This window comes from Egretta garzetta, unplaced genomic scaffold (genome assembly GCF_000687185.1).
Source record: "Egretta garzetta isolate BGI_Z169 unplaced genomic scaffold, ASM68718v1 scaffold45, whole genome shotgun sequence".
In the NCBI taxonomy this organism is placed as follows: Eukaryota; Metazoa; Chordata; class Aves; order Pelecaniformes; family Ardeidae; genus Egretta; species Egretta garzetta.
In genome coordinates, this window is record NW_009260028.1 from 78,715 (window position 1) to 89,354 (window position 10,640).

General features: G+C 40.2%; 1 protein-coding gene across 3 annotated transcripts in view; it reads right to left on the reverse strand.

Annotated features, from left to right (window-relative positions):
• The window catches only part of NRIP1 (nuclear receptor interacting protein 1), a 72,716-nt gene that overhangs the window by 19,501 nt on the left and 42,575 nt on the right, over window positions 1–10,640 (reverse strand). Inside the window, exon 2 of one of the 3 annotated variants that reach the window (XM_035896493.1) lies at window positions 4,121–4,169. The exons of the other annotated variants lie outside the window; for them this stretch is intronic. The gene's annotated coding sequence lies outside the window, so the exon portion shown is untranslated. The remainder of the gene's footprint in view (window positions 1–4,120; window positions 4,170–10,640) is intronic. 3 annotated transcript variants of the gene reach the window in all.

Sequence of the window (10,640 nt, forward strand, 5' to 3'; positions counted from 1 at the left end):
CTCTGTGTTGATACACATTAAATCACAAATCCATACGGAGAACCTCCTCACAAATAGAGGACGTGACAGTAAGACCACTGCTAGAGAATCAGGACCTCAGTTTATAACTTCAGGCAGTCCAAGTTACTTATCTTAATATAGCAATTGTATATTTGGATGTGCACTTCCAAACACAACACTTACTTATCTCTCCTAATCATCTGTGTGCACAGCATATATTTCTCAATTGAAAAAAACCAGAACTCTAAACACAAGGTCTGTGCAGAACACAATCAAACTAACCTCTTCTGTAATCAGGACAACATTTACCTCCTAGAAAGCTGCTTTAATGCCGAATGCTGAGTAAGTGAGCAGATTAAACACAGTAGCAACAGTGGAAAGACTCATTAAAACTCAGCTGCTGAAAATAGTTAGCAATGAAAGTAATTTACTGATCTATCCATCCACCCACCCACCCACCGATACATTCTCAAAGCTTTAAACATGTGCTAAAGAATATTTAGCTTACAGGTCACGTCCACCAGAACTAACTTCTGACGCTTGAACCAGAGGAAGAAAAGGTGTCTTGGGTGACACGGCGTCGTATGACATTCAAAGGTGTACCGCTGCCACAGAGTTCAGATGCTCCTTGTAGTAAGTAGTAATTTAAAGAACAGTGTGGCTTGTACTCTGAACCCCCACTTTCAATACCAGCACAACTCTGATGTTAGTCTAGACATGACTGGGAGCAGTTTATATTTAGACAGAGCGCTATGTCTACAAATAGGACCGTTCGTGTTGGTATAAAGCTTTTATTGGAACTCATTTGGGGTGACCTGCGTATCTCACTTGTATGTGGGCATCTCTGACATTGCCAGTAAACTTTCATACCATCACACACCCTCCTGCATCTTGTTTCAGCTGTGCTTCAACATTTGTTTACTGATTTTTCTCCATTTAATTTTTGTATAGATATTGCATTTGCAGCACCTCTACCTGTGTGACTGGGTTGGGTCAGCTACTAATGAAGAGGCCTTAAATGAAAACAAAACAAAAAAGGCAAGTTTTAAAAAGTTGTCGCCTTCTTGAAAACATCCATCACAAGAACAAGATTGTCACCCTTTTAAGCTACAGTGTTGCCTAAGCTACTAGAGCCAAGTACAAAACACTCCTGCTGCCTGGCACACAAGCTTCTCAGCGCAACACTACAGGTGGTTTTAGCCCTCAGATCTTAAACCAGTCAGTGGTTTAAGATCAAATTGAGCTAAGTTGTAGACCTCATGGCACTACAATTCTGCTCTTCCTTTGTCCCTCCTTCTCTAAACCCTTTCAGCAAATTAGAAGAAAAGGGGAGGTTTGGTTTTGTTTTGGTTTTTTTTCCCTCCCAAGTGGAATTTCTATCCTTCCTACTTTGTATAAGGCTAATAAAGCTTCTCACTGCATCAAAGTGTTAGGAAGGAAAAAAAAACCCAAAACAATCAGGTGATGATTATGATTCAAGATTAAAAACCAACAGTGGTTCATTCAACATCCGCAAACAAATCATCAACTTACTCTGAGAACCAAACACATATGAAAATGTTTATATAAGACATTTCACAACCAAAAACATTCTAGGAAGCACATTAGCAGTAGAACTACCCAACACTTCAAATGCTAGAGCAAGTATATTTGGAGTCATATAGCTTATTTAAGTTTACTAACGCATGAAAATTTGAATGCGTGAAAAAGCTTTTACTTTAACTGAGCTGTATTACAGTTAATTCAGTATCACGTTAAGTCTTCTCTCATGCTGACACTACAAAAAATTTCTTTAATCATCATAACCAAACCTTTAATAAAACAAGTCAGCAGCAGTTGGTGGTTTGTTTTTGTTTTTTTTTTTCTTTTTCTTCCTGTTGAATACAAGTTCACACTCTTTACATACATAACCTGCAGGAGCTGGGGGGTTCTGCTAGTTCTGAATTCTGGATCGAATCCTCCACATTTCAAGCGGTGGGGATGTGGCAGGCTGCTATCAGCAGGCAGTGGCAGTTTTGGTCTCTTTCTTACTGTGACACCATGGAGAAAATGTCTGAAGCTCAATTCTATTCCATTCCTCTTTGGAGAGCTTAAACAGGCAGAGCCAAAGCTTTCCGCATAGAGCGCCTAACACAAACCATTTCAAGCGTGCTGTCTTCTAAAAGCGGGTGATGGCAAACTGCAATAAATGACTAGCCAACATCGCAACAAAAAGGAGTATGACAGCTAGCACAAAGAATAGAGTACTTCTGGTCAATTTAGTAATCAAGTAGTCCACAACAATAGATAATCTTAAAGCACTGGATGGCTGCCAATGCCCAATTCTGTAAAGGTACTATTTTTATTTTTTTTTTTAGAAAAGGAAAAACACATTTTTGCCTGTGGTTATATTTACGTGTGTGAAATGTCAAACTAAGTTTTTAAAAATGTTAAAATATCATATTGATAAATAGTTTGATAGTAAGCCCTTTTTTGCACTTTTTACTTCTTTATTTTTACTAACACAAGTATATCTATTGATTTTAACAGCACAACAAAATAATGGCAAGATTATGCACTCATGCAGATTTGTGCATCAGAGGTATCTGATTGACGCAATACAGGTTAAGGTTGCAGAATTAGGCATGTGATAGATGGACATCTACATTACTGAAAAACAGTCATACATCACCAGTTTGCTTTTAATAGCCGTGATGCTTAAACTGGTTCACGTTCAAAATGTGAATATTTTCCTAATATAATTAGCTGTAATTCAGGACACAGCATAGGATTTCCTTTTGTGAATGACGCGCAAAATCAGTTATTCCAGCTTTCCCATTCCTCAAGTCATTCAACATGCACCAACCACAGTGGGTGATCTGGTTTCCCACATGCTGGAAGCCTGATACCAATTCATCATCAATTAACAAAATTGGCTGGGGGTAACAATGAAAGGCAGTGGGAAGTAGGTGGTGAGCTTCCCTCTGCAGATCTCTCAGCTTTGGGGGTAAGAAAACACTCAGAAATTTCTGAAAGCTGTAATCACAGTTTTAATCTGATCACTTAATGTCTCCTGATAAAGTTGCGGGGCGGGGGGGGAGGGGAAATTGTTATAAAACGGAAGTCCTAGAAGTCATGAACCTAGCAAATAAACACATGAAACTCCACCAGAGTAGCTTAAACTATGTATCACATAGTAAAAAGTCATTATCTAACAGTTTTTATCCCTAACCACAACTCTTATCGATTCAGCTGATCAGGCTTGGTATTATTTCCAGCTTAAATCTGCCATGGTAGAGATCTGAGCATGGCTGACAGGTTACAACCCATGTCCTTTGTGTTCTATAAAGCCCTCTTTCCTTGATGTATCTGGAAGAGTAATTTCTCAGCTCAATATACCATCAGTAACTCACTCCATCGTTTTCTGAATCAATATATAGTAAGGCATTGCCAATGACCTGAAGATAAGTTTCACTGACTGCCTGTATTCTTACTAAGCTGTACCTTTTTGGCTTCTTCTCTTTTTTGGTGTATTTATAAGAATCCCATCATAAAGCTAAAGAGGGTGCTTTTAATTCAACCCCTGTCACTAAATTTCATTAGTGAACAATACCAAAAGAACTTCACTGAGAACTACATTAATGTGACTTCATTCAACAGCAGTTCAGGCTCATACGTACCTGCAGAACAGAACCACAAGATGACTCGCAAATACCGAATTAATGCAGGAGTGAATCATGGTAGGACAAGCCAAACAGAGCAACAAAGGAAGACCAGAGGAAGAAAAAAACCCAAACCCAACACCCACTCTTCTCAAAGAGACGTTATGCTCTTAAAAGCATAACATTTAAAAAACATTTGTTGAGAAAAGGACTCCGTTCTGGTTGGCAGGTGATCACGTCTCCAGCTTCCCAGGAAACTTTTAGCAGACTGTTCGCTGGGCACCCTAGTTAGCAATCTCAGGAGAAAGGCTCTCACTGTCTGGGCATGTGAAATAAACCACCCCTCCGCCTCACAGTTCTTAAGGGGGTTAAGGACCAAAGCTAGTGTGAATTTGATGGGAGTTACTACTCCATGCCTGGGGTGAGAGAAAATACAGGTTAATAAACTTCTTCCCAAGTTCAGGGGCAGAAACTCATACCTTTTGAGTGTCAATGCTGGATCTTTGTGAATCTGCTTTTCACTCCACCCTGCCAAAAATAAATACATTATAATCAGGATGCGGAAACTTATGGTGGGAAACAGTTTTATTTCCACTGTAACAGGAAAGCCATTCTGTTAATTCAGTATTAGCTCATAAAAGGGAGCCTGTCTTACTTCTTAACAAGGTATCAACAACTAAATTAGTTTTCCCCTGAAGTTGGTTATACTAGCGGTCAGTTCGTGACAGCATCAGAGCTTGATCAGTGAAACTAAGCTGAGCAAGCTGGTAAACATAACGTGCCAGGAGGGAGGGGAGAGGTCCCCTTGCCTGGTTAATACTATCCACTTTGTGGAAAAAAAAGTTGTCATCAGGGGATTATCTCTATTCTGACACTCCCGCTATCCAGTTACCTGTGACGACATAAAAAAAACAACCACAAAACCAAACCAAAACACCACCACACAACACACCCTTGACATTGCATTCTGCTTTGCTAAAAACTTGTCCTCTCCCACTATTACCCTTCAGTTACTCTCATCTAGCCTCTTCTCAGCTCCCTGCTTCTACCACCCACACTACCCTTCCACGCCACACAAAACACGGCTGTTATTGTAGTCCTTCCCTCAGGACACTCTGACCATATAACCCTTTTCTTCAAGTTTTCAATTGTTTTTCTCTTGCTCTAGATTAAGTTCAAAATTTCTCATCCGAGTTCTACAGACATTAATAACTCTCTCATTTCTACCCACACAGCCTAACCACTTACTGTGTCCTTCTTCCTTACCCTTTGGTTTCCACAAACGCTTGTTTTTACTGTAATACCCGGGCACCTCTCGCACAGGAAATTGCATCAGGCTTCTGCAGGGCTCCCCAGGCCAAGATCACCTACACGCGGGAGGCTATTTCTTCCTCTCCTCCAACAGTAAACCACCACAGCAAGAATTAATCCAAATCCACCCAAATACCTCCTGCAAAACCACAAGCCAAAACACAAACGATGTTAGGTTGCTTGCCTTTCCTCAGATTCACACCCTTCCGTTTGTTCCCTTTCCCTAGTCACAGTCTATATGAACTTTAAAATAAATACATTTGCACCTGGGAGATGCCGAGTAGATACAGAATACTAGTTCAGCTGGACAACAATTAAATGAAGCCCTAGGACAACACTGGCTTCCAGGGTAAGGATGTCTTCCCTTCCTCTTACAAAAAAAAAAAAATGCATTTGTTGTTTTTGCAGCATAACAACACACGTTGCTGTAATAACACATTTTTCACCCAATACCCTTCTTTTACTACATGATTGGAGGGCAAGGAAGAGTGATACATGGTAAACCATCAACAGAACCCAAAGATTAACGATATGGAGAAAAGGGCACAGAAGGGCTGAAATAGAATGTAGAAAGGCTAAAATATAGCATCAAAGGGCTCCCCTTTCTCTTGAGCCGATGCTATTAAAAACCTAGTGAAAGCACCTTCCCTTCCCTGGATGGTACAATGAGAATATCCCTATCCCGCTGCAACCTGTTTTCACTTCAGAGGGTGCAGCTGGATGAAAGCCCAGAAAGACCAGCGAAGGAAAGGAAACACTGCTCCTAGGAAAACTTACTTTCTGAGTGACAACGCTTGTTTATTTATTTTTTGATCATGACAGCAAACCGTGCCAAAGACAACATGAACAAGGGAACTTTTGAGGAGGAAGGTAAAGGCAGAGCAAGCACCTGTCCGAGGGACCGGTTAATCATAAACCCAGACCTCTTTCAACGAGACAAAGGACGCTTTCTATGTCTCAGCAACCTCCTGAGCCCAAACAGCACTTAATTCTGCGAGTTCTCCACTTCTTTGCACATAAATTTCTCCTCCCACTCCTCAGATGAGAAGGACTGGATTTACTGGGTCCACCTCCGATTTCAGTTTTATTGCAAATAAAACTTAACCCGACTTCCTTCCAAAGTCCTTTTGGTATCTCTCTACTAAATCATGTAACCCAGAGCTTGCTTGCAGCTCTTCTGAAGGTGAACAGTTTGGCTTACCAAGAATAACCTACTGGGATGCAAATTCCACTTGCCTTCTTTATATTCTGCCAGGTTTATGAGAGCAAGTCTGTCTGCGCTTGACATTTGCTGAGAAACACTGCATGGCATAATTACTATTGTAAAACATTTTATATTCCCGTAAATTCAGACTGCAACCCCAAAGTGCTTACAAATTGAGACAAGATACAGGGATAACTAAGCAGAAAGGAAGGGTTGTAGAGGAAGAGTAAGTTTCAGGAAGAAAAGCCTCAATGGCAGGTGAAGACAGTGAGGCTACCCGAGCTGCCTGGGACACTGTCTCACAAGCACGGAGTCCCGAAGAGCAAGAAAAAGAAGAACAGAAAGATTATGTAGGATGCTGCACACCATAAAAGGATATAAGCAACCTGCTTCATTAAAGCCAGAGGTGAAATTGTAGGTAGTGTGGTTCCTAAAACATCAGCTGTATTTCTCCACCATTGTAGGAAGTATTTCCACTGACCTGCAATAAATATCACGCCACAATGCATATGGATGGGAAGTCAAAAATCTTCAGGGGTTTACATTATTTTTACTGTGATCTTGACAAATGGAACAAGAGGGAGGATTGGAAGATCTAAACTATCTTGACTGTAAAATCTCTTGCTGAGAAAGGGGCAGGACGGAGGGAAGGACAAAAATCAGTAAATTACTCCCTACCCATCACTATTCAGACCAAAAAGCTCCACTTATATTGGGGAGGGGGGGAAGATTCCAAAATGAAAATTAATAGACTAAACTATTCTTGTAATTCACTTCTATGTACGAGAAGCAAAGCATGCACTGAATGTAAATTATTTTTGTCAGCTGCCTGATAAGACATGAATGACTAAAGAACATGGAATAACAACACCCTCCTTTTTGTTAATACATCTAAACGTAACATATTACTGAAAACACCTTTCTCGAGTTTTCCATGAATTCTTGTAGTCACCTTTAATTAACATACTTTTAAGCAAATGGATATTTTCCAATAGCAAGCACGATCCTTGTTTTTCACAGATATCAGTCAAGGAAGGTATATAGGTAATAGTATTTATGACAGTTTTCCTAACACACATCCAAAAAACACAGACTATTTGATAGGGATATGTAAGCAAAATCTTTGCCACTCCAGGTATTGCCTCTCTTGTTAAACACTTCTCTTTGTTCGATTGGCAAATTTGATTATGAGTTTAATTTTTGCAAAGTAAAGCTCATCCGGTCATTTTTAATTTCAAATTGGTTTGCACTCCATCATGACTAGCCGAATGCTACAAAAACCTTTGACATAGCAACCTCATAAATCGCAGAAGTGCACAGAACTGTTGATCAGAGACTTTCCTCTGTTGACTTTACTCTGTCAACTGTAACTATGTGCAAGAGTCCACACTTTCAAATAACACAAAACATGCATCTGAACTACCCTTCCATGAAATTATTTTCTTTGATAAAATGATAAGAATAGGTAGTAAAGCTCGAACAAAGTGTCTGAAGTTGACCGAGCAACCTGTTGTTCTTCGATGCAACATACAACCATCATTTAAAAACTCTATAATTAAAAAAAAAAACCTTGATGTACTCCACCACCAAGCTGCAGACAGTAGGCCACGCTCCTAACTACAGAAGGGATTTTCATAGACTATTCATCCGCTGCATGAATCTGGAAAAGAAAACCCCAAACTATTTCCAGCTGAGCTACATAATTCAATTCCATGTTACTTATTCATAAAGTGAGGTCATAAAAAAGCCCACCCACAAACAAGCTAAAGACAAGCAAGAGGCGTTTCAGTTACCAAAGACCTATTTCAATCTGACACCTAAATATCTGATGTTAGATGGCTGCTGCTCTTTACAGCACGATCATGGTAATTTCAGTCCTTCGTTGTTCACCAGGACCCCTTATTATGTGCACTGCGTGGTTCTAAATCACAGTGGAGGCCACTGGGCACTGCAAGAAAAAAACTTATTCTGTCTTTGAACAAAACAGAACACTTGACAAACATCAGTGAACATATTGCAGCGGTCCTTTGGAGTATTCCCACTTTACACATGAGGAACAGAAAGTGCAGGGGAAGATTAAGCAACTTCCCCATGCTCATGTGAAGTCCGTATCCATAGCAAAGGAAGAAAGATTTTCTAAATCTCAGTTTGGCCCTTTAATTACAAGATATTCTATCTCTACAGTTTGTGGGTGGGTTGGTTTGGTTTTTTCTATTGGTGAAACAAACCAACAGTTGAGTACACTAAGCTTGAGGAAACAGTGGAGACTACTGAAGTAACAGGACTTGCATACCACAGTAAATGCCTTTACCTTCCAAAATAAGAAAAACTACTGGCACTACCATCACCCTTAGGGGGAGATGTGTGTCAGTCAAATACAATCAACACAGGTTTTCCACTAAACCTGCTAAAACGGTATTCTTTCATTTTTGGAAAGAAATTTCTTTCTCCCCAAGAAAACAACTGTGTTGGTACTGAACTAAAAAGATGAACAATGGCATTAGGATGAAAACCATAATTCCACCAACTTTTGCTATTTCTCAGAGATCTGACATGCTGAAACAGTCCTCATGAGCAGGGCAAGCACTACTGAGTTGACTGGAGCTGGAAGGATCACTGCACAGCAGCAGCAGCAAAGAGTTTCGCAGCAGTGGCTCTTCTGATCCACCACCCACTTTCAGTCTCTTTCCTAACCACGAAAAATAAAGTCCTTTTCATCCTGAAGCAAGGCTCTTTCACAGTGAAGTATGTATAAATGTGTATACATGTATCTAAGCACTTCCTTCCCAAACAGGTCCATTTTAATTTCCTTGCTTTAGAAAGCTGTCAAAACCTGCTTTTTTACCAGTCTAATTCAGCTGCAATACATTCACAGTATTGGATTGCTTGGATGGACGAGAAAAGAGGGTGTGCATTCATCCATATGTACAGCAGTGTATAAACAAAACTCCAGCAGTCCATGCCAGAAGCGTAGCTATGAAAGGAGACTGAAGCTGCAGTAGCAAGTGAATCCAGACAGGCAACTTTTTTTTGCATGTGCCGAACCGCTCCGTGGTGCCCAGGCTCTGGAACCCTGAGTTACACCAAGCCTGACTGAGCATCCTCTGCAAGTTGTACCAGTAACTAGAACTAAGCCTGCAGAAACAAGTTTGCCTCCCATTTGAACAGAGCCAAAAAGCACAGGAAGAATATTCATCCCTTAATAATCGATATTAACATTTTTCCTGATGAGTTCTCACAAACTCAAATTCCACCTTCAGAAGCTGGAAGTTTCCAGATTGACCAAACTCACTAAATAACTTAGTTCCTATGCTTATTCATTTGTAGAACTTGCAGACACCTGATACATGTACACTTTTCTGGAGCCAGAGAAAATAGATCAAGTGGTTGCCATTGGCTTTACAAAACATTTAAGTCTGGGAGAAAGGGAAGAATCCCAAACCTTGTAACTGCTAATAGTCAGTGCCACCTACGGTTGATGTTGCAGAAACAAGAGAACAAGAGTTCCAAATAAAGAAAAAAAAGGTGTTCAGAACTTTTAACAAGCTCCAGGTTTTTCAAATGGCTTCAGGAGAATAGATTAGACAAAGAAGATTAATAATCTTGTCTACCCTAGATCATTTACCATGACTGCAATAGGCAATTGTGCTAGTACCAAAATCAGGTCCCAATTCTTTCTACGATTTTACAAGAACATCTTAGAAACACACAAAAACTTATAAGTGCAGTTTTCCACTTTCTTATCTTAGTACACTCATTCCCTCAAGCAAGACTGATCATGTTTTTATTAATGGCTCCATTTCAATCACTCAATCCGATTCTGCTGCTGCGGATGCTTTGACCAGTGGTCAGGAAAAAGATGCCAGAGCTTATTTCATCAGGCCTTGTAAAATCCTCCCCCATCACCCTGACGGAGTATCAGCTACACTTAATTTTCAGGGAAAGTTAACCAACAGAATAGACAAAATAATTCCCTCCAGAGGTTTTGCAGCAGTCTCAGTTCAGTACACAAGGCCATTAATTACACAACTGCCGTTAGCATTAGCAGGAATCTGGTGGCTACAGCACTGGTTGAGTTAAGGCTGCCTTCCGTATCTGCACAGAAAATCTATTTACTTAGAGAAGTTATGCAACACCTCAACTTCCCCTTTTCTTTACTATGGTAAAGCACGGTAACAGAAGGAAAGGGGGTGGAGATGGGGAACAGGCATTTCACAATCTCAAGGAGGGCGCAGCTACCTTTGAAAAAAGGTCCCTAAACTGGAATTTGCCTCTAAAATCTGCCCAACTCGATGATACGCTCAAGCGCCAACGCTTACTTAAAACTTGATTAAATATTTCCAGAGGAAAGGTGGTGTTACACAGTTAACCGATGCTGGGATCAACTGCATGCCTCCAATGTAAAGTAAGAATGTTTTTAAAATCTGATTAATTTTATTTGGGGTTTTGTTTGTTTGTATTTTTAGGTTTTGTTCCCCCCCCCC